Here is an 18,500-nt window from a genome sequence, read left to right as displayed (position 1 = left end):
AATTCCTAGTCAGTTCAGAATTGTGGAGATTTTGCTTCTCTCTGGTGTGTGAATAAACATGGAAAGCTTTAAATATCTGCTTAGAGACCATCTTAAATCTGCATAGAGATAATTTTATTTTGTGACACTTGAATACAGATTTATTAATTCATCCTTTCCCATCAGCAGCCTGGAACCCAGGAGTTCCCTACATTTACAGTCCCTTCCTTATGCTCTCCACACTCCGTCTTGCTGGCCCCACAACACACATCAGGGTTCTGGCAAGGTATGGTTTCCCCTACCTCATCCTCCCTTTCACCTCTCCCATGCCAGCTTTGCTCTGCTATCAAAACTGCTGAAAGCTGAAAGTTATTAACCCGTTTGAAGAGATGCTCCAAACTTGACTAAACCAGCCCTGAACAACCTGGTCTAGCTGGACCAAGTTTGAGCAGGGAGATTCTCGTGGCATAATTTAAAAAATTATATATTGGGCTTGACCTTCTGAACCAGACAGAAGCAAACTTTTTATTTCAGAATGTAAAAACTGAAGATTCAAATAAATTTTACATTAAAAAAAAATAGGAATTGCTGGGAATGAAAACTACTCTTTGCCTCATATTAGGCCATGAAAGTGCTGACAATTTTTCCTTTTTATAGTACTGATATTCATATCAACCAAAGCTTCCAGACCTGAAAACAAAGTCTTGGATTTCCATCTTACATTTCTTGAACTTTCTGGGCCTGGAAAATTGGGTAACGTGCTGAAATCAGAAATGATTTGACATTATTCATTTGAAATGAAGAAGTGATATTTGGCTAGAAGTAAGGGGAGGCCCGTTCTGTGGCTTAGGAATTCAACATCTGGTTGCAGAAAACAGCCAACAAGCAAATCTTGCAACATTTGTGAGCAAGATGCAAGATTGTAAGATGATTACCTCCCAGAATCTGTAGCATGCAATCCATCCATTTCAGATCATCTACCAACACAGCTCTCCTGAAGAGCAGGCAGCACGTACTGCAGTGGTTAGTAAAAGTTCAACTGGCTCAGCACACTCACAGAAAATCAGAATTGTCTCCTTCGTGTCACATAAGAAAAGCAGAGCAGCAAAGCAGAGGCTCCTTATGAGGACCAGAGCAAAGGAAAGAATTTGAAAAAAATTTGGAAGGAGATGTTGGATATGTTAGAGTGGCAGACTGGAGATTATTTTGAAGTGATGGGGTTATTACAGCTGTATGAAATCCCCCTTCTTTACACGGATACAAACAAAATTAGAAGGAAGAAACCAACAAACAAAAAAGTGCACATAGTCATTTGTGCTGACTCTTTGGCTCCTAATAAATGACTCAAGCTGTCTGCAACACCAGAGCACTCACCAGTTTGAAAGCCCTGAAACTTTTCCAGAGACTGTTTTGTTTATTTCTGTTGTAGCCAAATCCACTTAACAGGGCACTGTGATAAACACCCCTTTCCCTTGAGTTGTCCTGATGGCCAAGAGACTGAGTGCCAGGTGCTCTCAAAATGTAGTAAATAATTGTCTGTCTCGTCCACTTAAGAAGCAGAGCTGACATTCTGTTGTGTTTTCCTGATGTACCTGCTGGCTGCTACTCTTACTTTGCTATTTTCTTTTGTCAGGCACTAAATACAATGAGTGGGTCAATAAAATTTTCAGCATTTTATATGGTGTTCACTCAGGCAGAAATGACTCAAAGCCCCAGAACAGTGTCTTCAGAAGGACCACAAGGGCTTCAGGTTTTAAAGGTTGGATCTTAACAGGACCATCACTCTGGAGTTAAGGTTAGGTATGGGTTTAAAGGCAGAATATGCCAGGGTAGACCAGTCAACCTGAATAATAACAGGCATGACATAAACTGTGGTTTCTGACTTGGATACATGGCAGTGTTTATAATTTTTTTCCGCTCTTGGAGAGAGTGAGAGAGATATAGTGGAAAACACATTCAGTGTTGTGGGATTTGTGGATAATAAAAACAATCTGCTTATATGTGTTTACTGGGATTTGTCACAGAGCAAAAGGTGAAATAAACAGATCCAGAAAGAGTCTCAGAGACAGCTTAAAGCCCATGATGGGTGTCCATATGCAGCAGATGTGTGCTCTACTCTGTGAGTTCTTGGTGTTCCGGGGCTACACTGAAATGTTCAGGTTTTTGCTGAGGCTTCCTAGGGAATGAGCTTCCTCTGCTGAGCCATTGTCATGTCTGTGGAGAGCAGCACTGACAGGCTCCTGCTCTGGGTTAGGCTCTGCACAACACCAGATTTCTGTCACCCTGGGCCAGATCCACAGTCCCTGGCCTTGACTGAGGTCTGGTGCTTGCCTGTGATGGCTGTCTATATGTTTTTCTTTTCTTTTCTTTTCAACACAGCAGGTATGTGAGAGCTCCTGTAACAGAGGTTGTTTATAACACAGCGCACATCCCTTCTTAATCAGCACAAAGACTGCTGTGGGAAGGCAAAGCTTATTTCATCCAAATACTCCATCTGACAAAACAGTGGAATAAAATCAATAAAGAATTGATCTAAAGCTTCCATGAGGTTCAAACACTATCAGAAACCTGGGTTTAAAAGTGTTGATTTGTCAGTGTTCTTACATTTTTTTTTTCCTAATATATCTAATTAATTTAAAGAGGAGCTTCCAGCCCAAATGAGGAGTCACATGTTGCAAACATTCAGTTTGACAGAAAATGTATATTACAAAACCTCCTGTTTCTCAGTAAGCAGATAATGACCCAGTCAGAGAAAATAATGGCAGCAATTTTCAAAGAACTCTCAAAGACACTTAAGTTATGTCTAAGTGACCTCAGTGATTCAGAGGACTCTGTGACCTCAGAGAGACTTTGAAAGCTGGAAGGAGACTTTCTATGCATCTCTCCAGAATAAGCATCTAAACTGGAATAAATGAGTGAACCTAGCACTGTGGGCATGCCAGGCTTTTTTCAGGAGCCCCATGCCATGGAGGGGGGGCTTGATGGGTAGGGACATAGCTGGCAGGAGCAGTCCTTTACCATGAGCAATGGTGACACCAGGGCTGGATAGAAGCAGACCAGGACATCAGACAGAGGGATGGTGGACTTTGCTGAGACAGCCCCCCATCCCAGTCCATCATGGACATCCATCTGAATGGAAACTTGACTCCAAGAGATCTGGGATTTCCACATATCCAACTCCCACACCCACCCACAGAGGTGTCTGTCTCCTGGGAGCAAGCCACCATAGCTCTCTGCTACCTGGGGCATCATTCAGATCCTCATCCTCACAGGAGGGCTCCTCACCTGGGCTCTCCCTACACCCACCGCGGCTCTTATCCCCCAGGGAAGTGGACACCACTAATTTTTATCATCTGGATAATGCTAATCCATAAGGCAGAGAATGGAGTAACTTTAATTTTCTTGTATGTTAAGTGGAGCTACTGTAATTGTGAGTTACTGATCAACCTCTGTAGTCAACTCTATATTTTCCCTTGCAGCCATTTAGCACAAAGTGAGCTCTTGCTCTTTCAAAAGGCATGAGATGGCTGACCACCAAAAACAATAGTCAGCATGGGAAAAGGATGGCTGTCCCCTTTTGGTTAGAGACAAACCTTACTTCAGGTTGAAAAAAAAAAGACAGTCACGGTTTAATAGTTTTAGTGCCATAATAAACTAAAGTTATATTGCAGTGCTGTCTGTAGTGCCTGGCAAAAGCAAGCAACCCATCCACCAGGATAGACCCCTGTCTCCATATAAATGCTTACTAAAAAGCTAAATCACCTTAGAGGAAGGATTTTACTATCCTCCTGCTAAGGGAGCTTTATGAGCCATTTGTTCAGCTCAGTCCTGTGTCTTGTCAAGAGCACTGGCTGTATACTGCACTTGTCAGCATTTGTTCTCACGTCCTATTCACTTGTATATTTTTATACATTGACAGCTATTATCATCAAATTTAATGACCTCTTTTAGACAAAGAAGTAACTGACTACTGAGATTTTCCTTTATTTGCAGTAACCCTAACAAACCAATTCCTCAGCAAGCTCTTAGACAATTAAAATCATGTTCATTTTGTGTAGAACAGACGTGATGCAGAAATCATCTACATGGCACCAGGACAGGTGCATAAGGATAAAACACAGGGACTACTCACTTCTTTAAAAAACAGTAAGTATTTTTATCTTAGACTCTTTCATGTCTCTGTCTTCAATGAAAATCTGTGTTCTGCAAAAGATTTCATACTGAATAAATTCCTCTATGATCCTGAATCACACCTGATGCTTAATCAGTTCCTTTGAAACATTTTCTTCCCTTTCATCCACAAAGAAATCATCTGAGCCTTGGTGAGACTTGTTTCCAACTTTATAACAAACGTTTCCAATATTCCTTGCCTTCCTGTTATTGTTTTCCTCTTGAGGTTCACACAGGGCAATGAGACCCTGGGAATATCAGTGTATTTACATCAGGACAATGTCATTTTTGGACATGTAAGTCTCAGGAGTCAACAACAGCCCACAAAATAAATGCACCAAGTGTAGATTGCAGTTCTTAAGATTATTGGTTCTGAAGGGGAAGATGCAGTTTCCATCACTAGCAGGGAATCCAGCACCTGAAGGAATGGAAACCCTTATACCAGAGGTAATTAAGCAAAATGTACCTCACAGGATTGACTTGGTATTTTGGAACCATTAAAAGCAGAACAATCAGTGCTCGTTTATTAATGTATTCCCATGAATACATTACACAAGAGAGTAGCATTGAAGAGTCACAGATTGTGACAGAAGATCTCTGAGAAATCTCTTTACATACTTAGATGTATGGGCCATTTCCTCAAATGTGGATTTTTAAGGAGAATTTCCCAAGGGAAACTCATACAGGTCTCCTTGTTTTCAATAAAATCTTTCCTGTGTAGGGCAGGGAGCAGATAAAATGCTTGCAGAGACTGTTTTGCAAGAAAAGCATTTCTGCTGCCTGTGCCAGTTCCCAGCCAGTGGAACACATTTTGGAGCAGGTCTCTACTAGACACAGGGGTGGAACAAAGTTTGGCAAAACAAAGACGTGGTTCCAGAAACAAAGAGCATCCTGCAAATGACTGATCCACTACAAAAGAAAAGGAAATTGAAGGGGAGGGAGCTTCTTCAGGCTCCATTGTAATGTTAATTCCCGAGATTAACTCATCAAAAGAGGTAAGGAGTCTGCTCCGTGATACAGCTACTGTACAGTGGGGAATTTAATATACATTTAAAGTACAGCAGCAGTACAGATTGGTGTGCAATGTTCTTGGCTATGTCACTTATGGGGTCATGAAAAAAACCACATTGAAAAACCCTATTATGCCAGAAGTCAGTTTAAGACCGCTGTAGATCGTATCTTTTGGCTGATCACGTTATGCCACCTGAGATGGACACAAGTCTGGTCTGCAGCAGGTTATTTTTACCATTTTTACAGGCAGTGATTCAGATCGCAATTATCTCACCTGTATTAGATGTCCACGGAAACAAAGCCAAGGGCTAAACCCCTCCAGGGTACCTGCAAGCAGCTGGTTCTCAGGAAAGCAGGACGACCTGCACCTAATCTGACAATCATCCTTCCTCCCAGTCCCTGGGCTTTAAACAACAATGAGAAGAAGGAGCCAGGATGTGACAATGATTTGTTTCCACAGCCTGGTGCTGCCATGTGAAGCACACAGGCAAAATAGGCCACAATCCCTTTTTGCAAAGGAAACATATTTATTGTTAGTTAATAAACCAACCTGACTTTGTTCCTTTCTATTTAACCCATACAGACTAGCTGAGTTCCCTAAATAGCTCCTACAAGTTTCAAGATAATAAAATGTCCTGCTTTGTCTTTTAAAATACCTGAATTCAACCAAAACTCCCACGAAGTAATACAGAAGCCTGAAGACTGGCCTGGGTAATAGGTGATCAACATGTGTTTCCTAAACCTCATGACTATTAAGCACAATGTATGAAAATCTTTTTAACTTTCTGTTTTGGTCTGGTTTTATGTGGTTTTTTTGAGAATTGTGTGGGGCTTTTTTTGCCTGGGACTCTGCAGATATTTTTATTAGAAAGCCTCTGGCCACACAATTGTCTGCAGGTCACCATGAAATGTCATCAGACACCTGCTCAGAGAGCGTGCAGTTATTCCATCAGTGCCTCTCCTCCTGTACACAGCTCCTTCATACCATGCCAGGGCATTACATAAGCTCCCCAGGTCTCCAAGTACTTGAGTCTGTTTGACCTAAATAAATAACCAATTCTGCCACCTCTAAGCAGCCCACAACATTTTTCCATGCACCTCTTCTCACAGTATAGTACTCCATTGAGTGAGGGTGGCAGAACCCAGCCTGAGGAGGCTCAGCTGTGCAGAAATTGTGTTTGGTGGTTGGACTGAGAATTTCAGCAGTGGTATTTGTCCACCTCACTAATATCTCAAAGCCCTAATTTAAACTCCATAAAACAAGCCTGGCTTCATGGAGCAGCAAAGTGCTCTTTACTGGCTTGTATAACAAAACAGACTAATGATTAATTATATCAAGTGTAATCAAAATCCTACGCACTATTAATTTAAGATAGGAAATACAGCAGTAAAATAAGATAATATCTGCTGCTGTAATTTCTTTCCCTGAGGACTTTGCTACTGTAGGCCCAAAGAAATAAATACCAGGCAAGGCAGTTACACCCTTTTTTATTTTGCTACCTAGCATTCACTGTGCAAATGCATAGTTTTTTCCTTATCCCTGCTAATACTGATTTTTTTTCACCAGAAATGTTTACAAGATTTTCTCTTTTCTCTTTAGTAGGTACAGTCTGTTGCATGTTTGGTGGTATTGGTATGGTACAGAAAGCACAGAGTTAACAAAGTTCATAGATTAACCTACTCTGATCCCACAGCTTCCATCAAAAAGCCTTCCTTTCCTCTGTGTGCTCATGTGACCGTAAGAACATTCTGGATTTGCTCCATGACTTTTTCCTAGTTTTATTTTTGCCACTGCTTCACCAAAAAGACTTGTTACTGCAACATTTTTTTTCAATATAAAGCACTTAGGATATCTTCTGAAATTATCTAAAGGCTTCCTCGTGCAAAGCATCATGAAAATTCTGGAGAAATCCTAATCCCATTAAGATCAATGGTATCTTTGCCATGCACTTCAACACTGCCAGGATTAAGACCCCTGTTGGTTTACAATGATGAGATGTTGTTTGGATGATTACGTATTCCTGAGAGGAGGTTTGGGTAAGCAGCCAATCAAAATTATTGGTCAGCCCAGCCTCAGTCATGGCTTTTCCCTAATTTGCATAAAACAACTCAAGATTTGAGTTTCTGTGGAAAAAATAAATCAGGTAAGTTTAGTGTAGTTTTTGGTTTCACTGAAAAAGTTACACTGAACTTTGGTATGTCACTGTTTGCTTAAAAAACATTCTTTCTGAATTCCTCCACACTTTTTTTTTATCCCTCTGAAGAGTTTTAGGTCATTCTTGCTGGAGACGAGTGGATTTCATCAAGCTGTAGAACTACTTTGATGGTCTGGAGTGTATTTTACTGGGTCATGGATTTGCTGCCTTTAACATTTGCTTAAGGAGCATGTCATCACATCTCAAACAAAACCAGTTCTGTCATTTGACTGCTTTTATCAGGCTTTGCTGTACTGGTATGTGATGAACCACAAAACTTGTTATGCACCCCTTTAAATTATTACTTTACTGGGACAAATGAATGAAGTTAAATTTGTATTTGGGGCTGTTCTGCTGGTGCTTTTGGCTGGTAAAACCATGAAGTTTTAGTCTGTGGTGGCTGGTGGGTAGAGCTTGCTTGTCAGTTTTCTTTTGCCTTATGTGTGTTTGAGTGTGTGGTTTGCTGTTTGTATAGCAGGGGTTTTTAAAGTTTGCATGTTTGGCTTTTGCAGTGTGAGCTATTGGATCTTTATTCAGTCTGGCTTCTGCCATCACAAGTAGGTGCAGACCCACAGCATCATGGGTGGGGTAAAGGTAGCAAATAAATAAGTGGCAAGCAAAAGCTGAGAGTCTTAAGTTTCCTATGGTATCCACTCCACTGAGATTCTTTAGATTACGTCCAAAACTTATAAGTCTCTAAAAACTCAGATATCATCTATCCAGACCCCTATGCCACTCTATTCCAAAGCTGCTTGTAATTTTCCATATATCTCCTAGTCTCTTTGCCTGAGAATATTGTGAGAGACCAGCAGGACAAATAATCAGGGTTAATTCTGACTATAACTACATCAACTTTTATTTATACCAAAGTTACAGGGAGGGTATCTCCCCTTTTAGTGCAGATGAATTATTTAAAAGGGAGGAGGGGAGAGATAGGATCATAACCAAAGTACGTGCCTTATCAAAATTGTCAGGGCTTTTACATTCCATTTCCTTGTGATAAGACTCTTGTGCTGAGCTGGTATTCGGAAGTGAGCCCAAAGGGCTGACTGATAAGTTTACATAAGGAAGGAAATAATCAATTTAGGGCTGTTACTGAATGAGCTCTTATCATGTTCATTTCCTCACTATTGCTTCTCAAGCTAAATATTACATGTTTAGGAGCAACTTCAAAAGATTTAACATTCTAGCCTCTGCATTTTATTAAGGAAAACTCTTTCAATAGCACGAAGCATTTGCTTGCTGCACAATAAGTTTGTCATTCACGCACTGACAAACTTGCATTATAAGACACTAATATTTATGTTGAAGTAAGAAATACATTCTTGAAGGAAGATGATACTTTTTTCCAGCTTGCTATCTAATATTTGAAGCACAGAAAAAGGACCCTAAAAGGTACTAATAGGTAGCACACTAAATTCCCTTCTGTAGATTTGCTTCTCCTGTAATGTGCTTTGTTTAACTGCATTAGACAAGTTTTTCTCTGAAAAAGATAGCTTTTTTAAGACCCTGATGACAGCAGTGTGATTTGTGGGTGCACATGACTTCTCATGCTAAAATTTAAAAATGTGGCTCTTATTTTGAGTCTGCATTAAACCATAAAAATGTACATTGTGTCTGGTAAGTGACTGACTGGAGCCACTTTGTCCACAGTAGCCTTGCAGCGCTTTTGAGAGCTTCGTGCAGGGCAGAATCTTTTCCACAAGATCAAAATGGAATTACTGGGAAAGAGTGGGGAGGGAGAGTCCCAAATTAAATAGAACAGCGGTAGCATTTAAGTTGGTTGTATCATGTATTGGTACTCCAATGCAAAACAACTACAGGTTTAAAACACTGCAGCTTTCATATGATGTCAATATTTATTTCTCTTTACTTGACCTGGTTCCTACCTTGTTCACAGTCAGCACTGAGGAGGATCTACTCAGGTCTTAGCTGAGATGTTTGGTTTTCCACAAACACAGATTATATTTGTATCCCAACATATTTTTGACTGGACTGTGTCCAATCATTAAGGAAGATCACAGAGATACTCTAACACTGCCATGGCTATAAAACATTTTCCATTGGCATGCAACTGCTACAGAAAGTATACCCATGGGCAATTCCCTCTGCCAACAAATTTAACAACAATACCACAATCAAGCTTCAACTGAGAGAAAATCTGGGAAGAAATGTACTTTCTCCCCTGATCCAGCAAAGCCTGAAGTTTCAGACCATCAGGACACTTCACAAGGTTCATCCACTCCCCTGTGAGCAGCCTCCTTCCAAAGCTGCCATTACAATTGCTTTGCTCATGTTTCAGCACTGTTGCTTCCAGGTATTTCATTCTAGCACATCTTTAGTTTCCAAAACTAGATTTATTAATGGAGCAGACCACTTCCTTTCCGGAAAGGTTATATACCTTTCATCACCTGTAATGAATAAATAGCTTAATGAATTCATCAGGAGCCTGATGGAAAGACCTTGAAATGAAGTGGAATCTGTTCAACAGTTTGCTGCCTGAAGAAAATACAGAATACTCAGCTCGGACACAAAGGATGATGCATTTGCATTTAACAGCCAATTTTAAGCAAGAAATTTAATGCTTCTCTCCCTGGGCCCCATGATGTGTGCAGCCTCAGCTAGGCTTTGATCCAAAACCCTTGACCTAACTCTTTGAGGTACAAACACTGTAGCACAGGAATTGTTTAATATAGATGCTCTCTAAATTGTTTCCCAGAGAACATTCAAATAAAACAGGCATTGTACTTCAGCAGGCAGCCCTGTCCTTCTGTAGGAAAGCTGACATTCATTTACAGGGAGGGCAGCAAAGTTGTCCAAGGATCATCAAGTACTAAAGAGAAGGGCAGGGCCTTCCTGCTGTCCAGCACATCCAGGAAGATGAGGAGATCACTGAAACCATGCAGCAATGAGTAACCAATTGTTTTGAGTGAGACTTTCTGTGGTACCGTGTCTGCACACTTTATAAATCATTGACAGGTTTGTTATGCAAGTGGTCACTGGTACCTTGTAAACAGAGCTTCTCCATGCTCTGTTGATCTTTCCACTGCAATTTGTTGCAGGCCTAATAGCTGTTTAAATAGTTTCTGACATGGAAAAGCCCAGGCCGGATCCAAAAGCGTAAACCAGAACCCTTAGGCTCAGCTGCTCAATCCAGGCAGGTACCACTGATCTCAGAGCATCTGCATTGGAGTGCTTGGCATGGTCAGTGCAGCACACCCAGAGCCTCAGCAAGTTCTGACTGCCACTTCCAATCCCTCCATTTAGGGGATCAAAACTGGAAATTCTGGGACATTCAAAAAGGGAGGTGAAACTTCTGCTAGACAGGCTATTTAATCTCTTGGGTGCAGTCTGTCTACACAGTTCTGTTCAGTTCTGTCTGTAAAGGACAGAAATACTGCCTTCAGGAGGTCAGTTTTGCATTATTTAATTAATATTGTTATTGCAGCTACCATTGGTCATAATTACCAGACCAGATAATTGCCACACCAGTAACATGAGTTTATGTCACTTGGTTATTTGTAAAGTAGATTGGTTACTTTTCCTTGCTTTCTATGGTGATGAGAAAACCTAAATATACCTGGGCTGATAACACCAAATGAGGTGTACACTGGCAGCCCCTGGAAACAAAGTTTACTCAGATGGCAATAGATTTCAGTAAAATACTCTGGATTTACACCAAAAGGAATGAGAGCAGACTGAATTTTTATTAAATTCACCTGTGTTTGTCATCACAGGCTTACTAGGCTACTACCAAAATTTCATCTAAAAGGCATCAGTGCTAGTGGCAAAAATGGCATTCTGGCCAGAACAAATATTTTACTTTCAGTAAATAAATTTTCACCTTCCTGCCTAAGAATAATGTTGTTGAATTCCAGCTGAAAAGCTCAGAAGCCCTTTGCTTCCAATATAAGCTACTAATGAATCTAAGGGACACTCACTGCAGTTCAAGATCCAGTAGGATCTTCCAATGAGAGGCTAGGAACTCCACAGAAGCATGATCTCATGGAAAAAATATGATTGAATGCAACCCTCAGTAGAAAAGTTCCTTATATTTCCCTTTTTCAAGGGACATTTTTACTGGTATAACATTAGCTAATTCTGGGAAATGTCAAGTCTGCCTACAAAAGGATTAAGAAAAGGGGTTTAGAAAAATAGGACACATAAATCAAGGTTCCCCATAAAACTACAGATGATAGGGGTTTTTAAATTATTAGTCACTTTTTGGAAAAACCAGGGCACTCCATTTTCATCAGGTGTCTGCTCTGTACCCTTTAGTATAACTTAATAAGTAGAAACAAGAAACAAGAAGAGAAAAGGCAGTAAAATGCAGATATGGATGGGAAGGTTTTAACTTTGCCATGAAGCTGATATCCCTACAGAAAACCCATACTGAAACCTCAGCCTGAACACCTCCCTGCCCTGCCAGACCTATTTTCCTGCATTTTCATTTTTCAGTGTGCAGGAAGGCATTACAGCCTGGAAGACTAAAGGAGGCATCTGTGACCTCAGTGCCAGCAGCACAATTCCAGAGGTCACTCCAGCCACACTCCTCAGGTCCTAATTCAGGTTCCTTCCATCCCAGAGCATCATTCCAGCTGCAGGAGGCTGTTGTGTGCATCACTCTTGGTGTGGCAGGAAATTGGTCCTGGCATGGTGTACATTTTCCCTCGCTGCTATCGTCATTTTCATTCACAGAAAAAATTTAATAACCAGCAAAGGGAGAAACTGCCATAAGCATTAGGATGTTTTGTCTAGGATCCTGGCTCCAAGCCTGGAATTTTTGTCATTAGGTGATATGATAACATTAGCAAATAATCATGATAATACCAATATGATAAACAATATCAGAAGATAAAAGTAACACAGTGTAAGCACTCTTTGACTATTTTGTCTTTTTCTCACTTGCATTATGGCACACCACTGATTATCTGCTTTCCTGTATGAGTCACATCAAGTTATATCATTTATCCTTCCAGAGGGTTCAGAGGATATCATAAACCATGGTGAGCAAAGCTTGTTCTGCACCCTAATGTAATCCAAAGTGCCTGGTGCTATAATTGTCTGCCTGTTGACTGCTCTGCTTATGGGGCATTTAGAGCAAAGGAAAACAATGCCTGACTGCAATTTTTTTCCTCCTTCATACTCCCCTCTAGACCTGATGCTTTCTCTCACTTTCCTTTGCCTATCTTTCCATTGCTCCCTTGTCCTTCCTTTTCCCAGCTGTCTTCCTTCCTCCTCAGTCTCCAGGGTGAAATGAATCCTTTCTTTTTCCTAAGCCTGAGACTGAACTCACATCCACAGAACCCTCTAAAAATTATTTGGGCTCCTTTAGGGAGGTGGGGTATCCTACAGGATACCAATAGCCGTAAAATTATCGAGTGCACCCGAGAATGCTCTGGCATAGAGTCCAAGTGGCTGTGGAGCCATGCAGCAGATCTCACCAAACACACAACCAAACCGAACAGAAACCACAGAAAATGTGCAAGAATGCAATGAAATATCAGCTATATCCTCCTCCATCCCTTCCATCTGCTCCCCAGATTTGTGTCACAAAAATCATTGGTAAATGTCATATAACCTTCATTTGAACATGTTAATTCATCAAGCTTTCATTCCATCTACTTCCTGAATACAGTCAATAAATTACATATGCATATGTCCAATGTTTTGGAAAGGTCTATAATCCAAAAGCTTCTAATTTACTCCTTTTTTTGGTAAAAGTTTTGTGTTGCTAAGGCAGAAGATAGAACAGATTTCAGTGTATCATCCTGGTGTAACAGGATGAATTTGTTCTAAGGAAGCCAGGTTAGAAAAAGATTTTTTTTTTCACAACTACACATAGAGTATCTGTACATTACACTTCAGGCTTACACCACATGGGGTTTTTTATTTATATTTGCATAAAGTTTGTGTATGCAAACTGCAACTGCACGCCTTATGCACACAGTTCTTTACACACTGCTCTGAAAAAAATTACATCAAATATTACTCCATTGCACATCAAAGTGGGTGAAAACCTTTTTCCAAAGCATGGACTAAATTTGCATTGTTCAATCCTCGTATAAAATATGCCAAAATGGCATTAAAATAGTCTAATAACAGTTTCATTCAACAAGACTCTACTATGATCATTTGATTCCAAAAAACAGGTGTTAAAATATTTTTAAAATTAAGTCAGCATTAATTCATTGTTGTGTTGTCTGCTCCATGAAATCCAATTTGAAATTCAGTGTCTGCCCATGCTGTATTTTAGAAACACTTTCCCACAATTTCTGAATGATGAAAAATGCAGCCACATGAAAAAAGCGCTCCTCTCTAGCACTTCATACAGCAGGTTATGACATGATCTTTACTTCCACTATTCACTCTTTATTCTGTAAATAATAGATAATTATACATTATATAAAATGATAATTATTGTTACTTTCATCATTTTCGAAGAGCTATCTGCAAAACAGAACTACCTGTGAAATGCATTTGTCACTACAGACCTTATTTTTTTTAATGCCATTTTTACAATTAGGAATAAAGGAAAAAAAAAGTAATTTTTCTGTTTAAAAATGTGCAAAACTACAGAGTTTTTTCAGGGACTGTGACACACAGAAGTCTAGAGCCTGTGGGATGACCGAAGGAATTCACACCTAACTTAACTATGGTGACTGGAAACAACAAGAGTGAAGTGAAGCTCATCTCATGACCAAAGGAGTTTGTTGCTCTCAGCTCCCAACTTGTGCCCCACAAAATGCTGTAAGAAACCAATTTTCAAGTTTGCACTTGAAACCATGCTAAAGGTGAAGGGCTCCAAACTCTGCAAAGCACTTAGAGCCAAGCATCCCTTGCAAGTTTTAATGAGAGATGGAAAAGTTAGAAAGCAGGGCCATAATTTTTCAAGCATTTGGAGGCCTGAGTAATGTTAACATGAGTGCAGAACAGAAATGTTTTTTCTTTTAATCAGATTCTGAAGGAATGCCAGCACCATCCCAGCATAATGGCTGGGATGAGGGTAGAGTTCAGAAAACAGAAAACACCAAAATGCTGATCTGTGGTACCACCCAGTGCCTGCTCTAAGTCACAGAGCACGCATTACAGACCCTGGACAGTCTCACTGTAATAATAGTGGTCTTGCTTTTCTTTCCAAAAGTGAAAGGTGTAATTCTACTACTTTTCTGTGAATGATTTTGAAGCAATGACCATGGGTTCCAGTCCTATCTGGAGGAGCAATCTGACTTGCCTGCATTTTCACATATTTATGGTTTACATTCAGCTCTCAAAAGCAGTTCCAAACTACCAAACCCACAACAGCTGTTTTCAGAAACAAGCATTTCTTATCATTCAGTATCAAGCATCAGAGCCCATTATATGGAAGGAATGCCACAAATGAACTGGGTTTCTAAAGTCCTAGGAGATTTGTTTCAGTTTCTAATCAAACTGGTTCCCAGACTTAATTCAATCAGCCTTTATTTTTCCTACACTTGGCAGGAGAAGGACTTTTTTTTCCAGAAGCAATTACTGTAAATATAAATGGCTAAGCACTCAAGCAGTATATTAACAATTCTAAATCCTTTTCTTCTGCTCTTGATCATAAAAACCCTTCCATGCAAGAAACAGTAATGCCCCTTTTTATAGCATAAAAAGTATAAAGAAAGACCATCTGGACTGGCATGCCTGCCTTTCTCATACTTACACAGATTCAAAGTGACCCCTTCCCATTTTTCAGAATCCCTGATCCCTTTTGAAAGAACTGGAGACTTCTTCCAGCTTATCTTATTCCCAGGATCTTTTAAAGTGCATTAGATGTATTAGAGATGATGGAAGAAGAGGAAGGAGGGGGAATGATATGAACTGATACAGTTGCTATGACCCGCGTGCTTTTCAAGCTCATTTTGAAACAAATTTGTCCAGTTAGAGGATAGTGACTTCCCATATTAAGATCAACAAGGGGGAAAAGTATGGAAGTGAGACTGACTTCCACTGCTAAAGCAGCTTTAAATGTCAATCATGTGGTGACACACAACATGCTTAAGTGTTGAAAAGACAGGACCCTGCCATAATCAAAGTGACACTGCAGACAAAACCTACTTTGAGCAGGGAAAAGCTTTAGGTTTGTACAATGGGCTTCCCAGATAAAACAGCACAGGCAATTGCAGTTGTACAAATGTATATATACACCCATAAAGAAGGGGATAGGAAAATAAAGAAATATAGGATTAATTTCCAAGAGTGGAGCAGTGAAGCTGGTTTATAATTCTTGAGCTGAAAATAAGCACTGAATGAAAAACTATCATTAGACCCTGTACCATCAAATATGTGTTCACTTCTGGTGGCAGACTTGCAAGCGGTTTGGTATTTTTACACTATTTCAATCACCACATGACTTAATCCCATTTACAACCAAGAAACACCATTGATTACCTAAAAGGTAGCAGAAAGTCCTTTTCTTGTACTTCAGGTCTGTGAAGTCCTCTTCTTGTACTTCAGCTGGGAGTGTCAGAAGTCTGTTTTATCTGGCAGAGAAAAGAAAGAAGGTTATTAAAAGGTGGATGCTTTCAGGTAGCAGCACCTCTGAAAAGGGTGCACCACATAACAAACTACTACCAAGACACAGTGTGAGGTGGCAGGAAAGTTCTTTTTACAGCAAATTCCCCAATTATCCTAGTTTAATGGTGCATGTTTTAAACTAAGGCAAGGTCCCTCCTTTATAATCTACATTAAAAGAATATTGACATCATAAAGCATAATCACACAGGCAGAAAATTATAAAGACTGAATCAGAAAGGATGGGCATCATCCCTTGCCAGATGGTGTTGAAGAGGTATCAGAAGCAGACCTCTGCATTTATTCCCTTTCCTAAATTCTTAGCACTGTCCTCACATCCTTCAGCACTGATTTAACCAAGAACAGTCCTATGGAATTTTCATACCAAATGAAAATACTGAATATAAGTGTTTTAAACAGACTAAAAGAACAGATCAGGACCACGCCACCTGCAGCAGAAAAATTACACAGATTATGTTTATGATTTTCATTTCAACCACTGGGTTTCATTACATTTTACAAAAAGAGCCTTTTAAGAATTTTTTGCGTATCTTTTAACCTGGCTACATTGTTTTTCTTTTATTGCATTAAAAAAGCCTGTGATGTTTACCTCTATTTCATTTAATAAAGTCTTTTATGCTGTAGGACAAAGCATTAGGAAGTTATCTAGTTCCTAAAGAAAAGCTCTTTAATGGTGACATTGTTGAACTTACTCATGTTTCCTTCTTATTTATTCAAGTCAACCTCTGTAGCATTTCCTTATCCCGGATTTTCATTCTATTTTACCAACATAAAGGCAACCCTTCACAATCTAAGATGAACATTTTGTATTTTCATGGGGTGTTTTTTTAAGGTTTAATTAGACACTTTAACAATGTCAAGTTGTTAGGCAACAATTTACAGTCGGGATGGGTTACAAAGGAAGCTCCCAGATAACAAAGGTCCCAGAGCTTTTGAATGGTTTCTCCACTTTTTTGTCCGTGCACGCTGCTGTGTGCTTAAAGAGTGACATCACTCATCTGCATTATTGTGCTGTACATTCATCAAAGTACTGATTAGAATCTAAAAGTTCTCAAATAGCAGTAGGATTTAGTAATTTGTAATCAGATACATAAGAGTGAACAAAAGGAAGTATCAGTGCTTTCAAAGGGAGTTTGTGACCTTCTGGTACAGGTTCTGGAATGACTTTCTCTGCTGATTTTAAATTGTACCTGAATGGCAATATTAGCAAAGCAGCTGGATGCATATTCCAGCCAAGGGAAAGTCAACAATCTACTCTGTAATTACATTTTGATATTTTATTTCTTTAGGAGTATTAGTACATGACAAGGCAGAAAGACATGAGAGCTTAGCATGGTAAGAGTCTCAGATTTTTAATTTGCAGCAGCTAACACCTGTAGTGGTGATGTTCTGGTTTCCCAGGGGCATACTGCTACATTGCTGCTGCTTTTTGATCAGTTTGAGGCTGTGGAAGCTTTGCCTTGATCACAGATCCATAATGTGCATGTGTTGGGTACTATGTGAAAAATGTAATGGTAGCTGACATATATTTGTGATGGGTATGAACCATCTCTCTCTCTCTCTCCAAGGCCATGGGGAAGATTTCAATCTACATCATGGTATGAAACAGGCCTAGCATTTTATTTTTATTTCCATCACAAAGAAACCCATTTCAATAGCAAACTTGTCTCCCTTCAGAGAGGCTCTTCTATCTGCATAAAATGCCAATAAATCACTCCCTACTTGCCTATTCCAGTGCACAGCACATCCCAAAGAAAGTTCAGGGTTTCAAGTCAAGACATCTTTGTCAATGACCTCAAGGCTCTCACACATCCCAGGTGGACCCCAGCTCATGAGTTCCCTTCTCACTTTCAGCCTCTCAGGCAATATCTGCTGCTTCCAGGCTTTCATTAGGTTATTGCCTTGCTTACAAAATTCAGATGTGTTTAGATGAGAGGCAGGGGCCTCACACTCCCACCCAGCAAGGCCCGTGTGTCTCTTTTGATGGTACAGACCACGTATTTCAGTGCAGATACTTGGCCACCACCTCCCACAGCCAGACAAGGATCCACAACAATCTCCTGACTTTTCATCCCAGGCAGGGGCCTGCAGGGACCCCACTCAGCAGCTCAGAGCTGCTCCAGACTGTTCCAAATTGTCTTCAACATCCTCCCAAGGGCTGCTGCAGCAGCTGGGGCTTGCCAGAGTTCACAGACTGTTTAAGCCTCCCTCCTGGCCAGCCTCAGCCACATCCCAAAGGTGTTCCCCTATGGAAGGCATAGCAAGAGGGTGCTGCAGGGGCCAGGCTCCTGAAGCTCAGGGGTACTGAGGAATTCCCTCATGCAAGGCAATGGATGCAAGCCAGGGATCTGGCTCAGCACTGCTTCTTTCAGATAGGGATTCTTCCAACACACACACACTGCTCTCATTAGAGGAAAGTTGCCATGTGTAAGATAACCCTAAACTATCAGCGAGAAGGAACAGTGGGAAGCATTTCCTTCAAATGACTAGATACTGTGAACTTTACTTAGGTTTTAAAAATTCCATTTCAAGCAGCTTCCCTCAAAATGCACAGATGTCCATTTGTGCAGCTCAGGGGGTGAAAAG

At 40.3% G+C, this 18,500-nt stretch overlaps 1 long non-coding RNA gene across 1 annotated transcript in view; it reads right to left on the bottom strand.

The window, feature by feature from the left end:
• LOC139602466 (uncharacterized) overlaps window positions 1–15,913 on the bottom strand; it is a 71,913-nt gene extending 56,000 nt beyond the window's left edge. The window contains exon 1 of the long non-coding RNA XR_011683227.1: window positions 15,771–15,913. This is a non-coding gene — a long non-coding RNA (uncharacterized lncRNA). The remainder of the gene's footprint in view (window positions 1–15,770) is intronic.
• Window positions 15,914–18,500: the final 2,587 nt, after the last annotated feature.

This window comes from Agelaius tricolor, unplaced genomic scaffold (assembly GCF_023055355.1).
Source record: "Agelaius tricolor isolate 1412-34295 unplaced genomic scaffold, bAgeTri1.0.p SCAF_34, whole genome shotgun sequence".
Classification (NCBI taxonomy): domain Eukaryota; kingdom Metazoa; phylum Chordata; class Aves; order Passeriformes; family Icteridae; genus Agelaius; species Agelaius tricolor.
The sequence above is the reverse complement of the archived record's forward strand: the minus strand, read 5'-3'. Positions and strand labels throughout refer to the sequence as shown.